At 38.0% G+C, this 5,791-nt stretch overlaps 1 long non-coding RNA gene across 1 annotated transcript; it reads right to left on the bottom strand.

Moving 5' to 3' along the window:
- Window positions 1–649: 649 nt before the first annotated feature.
- On the bottom strand, window positions 650–1,889 carry LOC136758266 (uncharacterized). The gene is made up of 3 exons (XR_010819940.1): window positions 1,752–1,889; window positions 1,408–1,525; window positions 650–1,057 (listed from the first exon to the last, which is right to left on the bottom strand). It is a non-coding gene; the product is annotated as an uncharacterized LOC136758266 (long non-coding RNA).
- Window positions 1,890–5,791: the final 3,902 nt, after the last annotated feature.

Here is a 5,791-nt window from a genome sequence, read left to right as displayed (position 1 = left end):
CAGAAATCTTGCTGATTGATAGGGGATCAAATACTTATTTCCCTCATTAACATGCAAATCAATTTATAACTTTTTTGAAATGCGTTTTTCTGGATTTTTTTGTTGTTATTCTGTCTCTCACTGTTACAATACACCTACCATTAAAATTATAGACTGATCATTTCTTTGTCATTGGGCAAACGTACAAAATCAGCAGGGGATCAAATACTTCTTTCCCTCACTGTATAATATAAATATTTTCCATCTGGGCTGAGAGACCTGAACCAACTGTCTGTGCTGTGGCCCTGCAGAACCCCTAGCCTACTAGCCTGGGTGCTGAATTACTCTCCATCTCACTGCTCTCAGTTGAAGAGCTACAATACATTCCCAAAATACTGTACCTGGATGGGCAACTTGCATTGAATTTTATATGACTTACTTAAGGCTGAGCTGTGACCCGTGACCCTGATCACAATGCATCCCTTTCATAATTAATTGCATGAACCACCATTACATTAGCCATTTTACGTTCACCATTACCAATAATGAAAAAACACTGTGTTCCAAATACATTCAAATTTACTTAACAAAACTGAGAAAATACAAATACAATACATTATTCCTAATGAGAAACAAGGATAACCAATTATAAAAATAAACATATGGAATACTATACAATTTGGAGAATTATACAATTTGTCTTATTTTAGGTATCTATAAATGTTTTGAAGAATCACTTAATTAAATATTCTTTTTGAAAATATGCACCTGAACAAAACCAAATCCATGCAAATAAAATAAAAGTAAAATAAATAAAATATGTACAATTGATATACGGCAATGGATTGAGTTTTCTGTCCTAAATTGCTCTTAATGCTACTGTGTTAAGAAAGAATCAGAACCTGATTTGGAAACAGACTGCAGATACATTGAATTTCAAGTTCAACATCACTGTTTCGTGGCAGTGGAGGGCCTGGCTGTGGGGGATGTTTTCATCTTCTGGTCCACATATTTCATATGATGTTTTACCCAGTGCAGGCTGGGGTCCACACACAACTGTTTTTGGGATGTCACAAAGCTGAAATGCAGGGATGGATGTACAGTTAGTTCATTCTGGGACTAGCCACATGCAGCTCGTGAATCATTCAACTGTTTAATATTATAAAGAAGTACAAAACAAGTATTTCACATACTACTACAGCTAATAACAATACTACTAATAATAGTAATAAAAAAGTGGACTAAAGCTGTAAAATATACAGGGATCAAGAGAAGCATGCATCACTCTACTAGATTCAGTGATGAAATAAGAGGCTGTTATTCCAGCTTTAGGCAATTACACAGAACTACAATGTTCATGGCCTTGATTAGGAGATGAACACAGTAAATATGAATGAATATATGACTCACACACAACACAATACTTACACCACTGCAGATTTGCTGCAGCTGCTGCTGGTCTTCCAGTAGGATACAATCACATCCTTAGGGATTCTGTGTTTGATGAAATCTGAGCAACATGGATTGCCAGCAATTGGGCCTCTTGCTGAAAAAATATTAGCAAAACAATTAAATGCTATACATTGGAAAATACCCATATACTAAAAACCTATTGGTATATCTACAGCTGTTAAATACTGTTTATAACTGGCACTTTTAATATAGATACCCTGTTTCTTAATTCCAGTTTCATCTTGAACAGTGCCCAATGACACTTTGCATAAGAATTGTATCTCTAATCTGGACAGCAGTTGAGATCACACAACACTTACGCTGAGAGGAAGCCCAATGCACTGTGCAGAGCAGAGTGAGGAGCAGGGCGCAGGTCAGGGCGTTCATTCTCAGCGGCTCTGGAGAGATGGAGAGGAGAGGAGTTTCTCAGTGTGGAGAGTCTGCAGCTCTGGGCTCTTTCCTCCCTCCACACTTGTGCTTGTTTTATAGAGGAATAACAGGAAGTCACTGAGCATGTCATCACAAACTATAGAACTTCGTGGAACTTCAGTGTCCAAGAAATTAAAGGAGTCTATGAAATTGCTGACACTTGCTGTCAGCCCCATTCAAACTAAAAAAAAAAAAAAACTAGGTTCAAATAGAGGACCTTTACGTAGAATTGTTGGAACTACAGAAGGGAAATCTTTTGTTGTAAAGGGAAGTTAAAAGTTAAAGTTAAAAATGGCAAGATTCGAGTTAAAGTATTATTGTAATTTATTAAGAGTTGTTGGTTGTAAATACAGTTGTCATTATTTATAATACATACTAGATAATAGATTTGTAATAGTTCACCTAAAGTATTAATACAGTTTTTATTAATTAAACATTTCAGTGTCAAATTAGTTGCAACTATTATTAGTTATACTTCCATTACTTTGTATGTATGCCCTTTCATATAAAAAAATCTAAATTACCTGGCATATGTGCTGCCATTTAAGACCTTTTGTGCAACCGGTGCAGTCCATGAGGAGGAGATGCACTGCAGTACCTAATGCGGCTGGGGGCCACAACAGACACTGACTGTTACTTTTGATTTTGACCCCCCCTTTGTTCAGGGACACATTATTCCATTTCTGTTAGTCACATGTCTGTGAAACTTGTTCAGTTTGTCTTAGTTGTTGAAACTTTTTTATGTTCATACAAATATTTACACGTTAAGTTTGCTGAAAATAAACGCAGTTGAAAGTGAGAGGACATTTATTTTTTTGCTGAGTATATATATATATATATATATATACACTCACCTAAAGGATTATTAGGAACACCTGTTCAATTTCTCATTAATGCAATTATCTAACCAACCAATCACATGGCAGTTGCTTCAATGCATTTAGGGGTGTGGTCCTGGTCAAGACAATATCCTGAACTCCAAACTGAATGTCTGAATGGGAAAGAAAGGTGATTTAAGCAATTTTGAGCATGGCATGGTTGTTGGTACCAGACGGGCCGGTCTGAGTATTTCACAATCTGCTCAGTTACTGGGATTTTCACGCACAACCATTTCTAGGGTTTACAAAGAATGGTGTGAAAAGGGAAAAACATCCAGTATGCGGCAGTCCTGTGGGCGAAAATGCCTTGTTGATGCTAGAGGTCAGAGGAGAATGGGCCGACTGATTCAAGCTGATAGAAGAGCAACTTTGACTGAAATAACCACTTGTTACAACCGAGGTATGCAGCAAAGCATTTGTGAAGCCACAACACGTACAACCTTGAGGCGGATGGGCTACAACAGCAGAAGACCCCACCGGGTACCACTCATCTCCACTACAAATAGGAAAAAGAGGCTACAATTTGCACAAGCTCACCAAAATTGGACAGTTGAAGACTGGAAAAATGTTGCCTGGTCTGATGAGTCTCGATTTCTGTTGAGACATCCAGATGGTAGAGTCAGAATTTGGCGTAAGCAGAATGAGAACATGGATCCATCATGCCTTGTTACCACTGTGCAGGCTGGTGGTGGTGGTGTAATGGTGTGGGGGATGTTTTCTTGGCACACTTTAGGCCCCTTAGTGCCAATTGGGCATCGTTTAAATGCCACGGCCTACCTGAGCATTGTTTCTGACCATGTCCATCCCTTTATGACCACCATGTACCCATCCTCTGATGGCTACTTCCAGCAGGATAATGCACCATGTCACAAAGATCGAATCATTTCAAATTGGTTTCTTAAACATGACAATGAGTTCACTGTACTAAACTGGCCCCCACAGTCACCAGATCTCAACCCAATAGAGCATCTTTGGGATGTGGTGGAACGGGAGCTTCGTGCCCTGGATGTGCATCCCACAAATCTCCATCAACTGCAAGATGCTATCCTACAAAAATATGGGCATTTCTAAAGAATGCTTTCAGCACCTTGTTGAATCAATGCCACATAGAATTAAGGCAGTTCTGGGGGGGGTCAAACACAGTATTAGTATGGTGTTCCTAATAATCCTTTAGGTGAGTGTATATATATATATATATGCAGTCAAACCTATTTGTGCTGTTTTCAGTGTGGTTTCCATATTCCAGGCCTGTCATTACACTTTCATGTTTTTATATAAGGTAATTTTAAAGAAAGCGTTTTCAGGATTTCGTGATTCCTGTTTGGGATTTGGAGATATAGACCGTCCTTCTGTTTTCCCCATTGTAGTCTATGGGCAATATACAGTGAGAAAGTATAGGACTGTTTTAAATAATTAAAAAAAACACTCTGAGTACTGGGTTCGTAGGCCTGCTATATAAACTAGATCTCTGTGGCTCTGTCGTTGGGATGTTATGGCCACGCCTGGTTGTAGGGCCTTATCTAGAACGTAGCCATCGCTTGCTACTGATAACCGCATTCAGGGCTCTGCCGTTTCCCACCCAATCTGATAAGTATGTGTTGTCCTTCTCCAGGACACTAATCCAGAGAGAAAACTAAGAATAACAATAAAAGAAGGAATATGTAATCAGACCCGGTTTCATGGCTTTTACTACAGAGCAGTTTAAATTATTGCCGCACAGTCTTTGTGTGCCATATTCAGTTTACTTATTTTAATAGCACAAATGAGTTGTTTCTATACAGTTCCCTTTAAGAGACCAATATTGACACATTTCTTTCTTTTTATTATTATCACTTTTAAGCCTTCACTAGTCTCATAAGGAAACACATTTCTGTGTAAATATTTCTGTTATGAGCACATTTTAGGTATTCAACATATTGATAATGGCAAAAATGATTGAGGTTTCATTAAAAAAATAGACAGTTCTTTGTCTTTGGTTAAATCCCTCTCACTTTGTCACTTTTACTAGTAAGTCAAATTGAGATTTTAAAAGTTGGTACATGTGAGACAGAGCCAAGAAGGTTTAAATCAGACTGTAAGTTGTTTATGTACATGGGTAAATTACTTTTGCTAACCTAGTATAGTACTATATACCAATGGTTTATTGTCCGGGTCGAAATATAGATGTCTAATTATTCTGAGCACTCATCTTACATTTCATAAAGAAAAGCATTTCATTCTAAGCAATTGTTAGGTGTATACTACGTATTCCAGTTAGTTCACTGTAATGACAGAAATGAGAAGTTCAATTCTTTAGCACACTCACAGAAAACCATTTCTTTTTAAACAGTTACTAGATAGCCAGTTTAGGCCTTCATCTTAGTTATTTCTAATAGCAAGAGTGCTTAAAATTATTAATTCAATTATATATCTTTGTTCCCCCTTTTTCTTACTGCTCTCATAAAATAACATTTTATTCAAGCAATAACAGGGTAGCCTAAATATACAACATATCTTAAAGTACAAGTCATCTGAAAGCTGTGTACGGTCTCAATGCATTTGATGCTGAGGATTATGTAACTGATTAACTGAAAATGGTCAAAACAGTGGACTTTTATTGAATGTTAAATTTGACAGTGTCCTCTCTTAAGGACCTGCTGTCTGGGGGCGTTGCTGCTTTGGGTGTGTCCAGTGCCATTTCAGATAAGAGAGGCTCTACAGGACAAGCAGGACAGAGACCCGTCTCACAGACACTCTGCCTGCTCTGCATCTCCCCTCTCCACCGCTCACAGCTGAACTATACTCTGAATCTTACACAGAGTGCTCAGCTTCTGACGCTGATGGCAAGACGGGGCCTGGCTCCGAGCCTGAGGAAAACCATGAGGTAATTTAAACTTATTCAATTTCTATACTGTGAAATGTCAGATTGAAAGTGGGTTCTGTTCTTAATGTTTGTATTGTTTATGTATTTCATGTATTTTTGTACATTTTTGTGTTGACGAGTCCTACATCAACATGAATGTGAATTTCAATGTGAAGAGCACGTGTCATGCTCTGTAATGCAAGGGAGCAAT

This window comes from Amia ocellicauda, chromosome 9 (assembly GCF_036373705.1).
Source record: "Amia ocellicauda isolate fAmiCal2 chromosome 9, fAmiCal2.hap1, whole genome shotgun sequence".
NCBI lineage: Eukaryota > Metazoa > Chordata > Actinopteri > Amiiformes > Amiidae > Amia > Amia ocellicauda.
The sequence above is the reverse complement of the archived record's forward strand: the minus strand, read 5'-3'. Positions and strand labels throughout refer to the sequence as shown.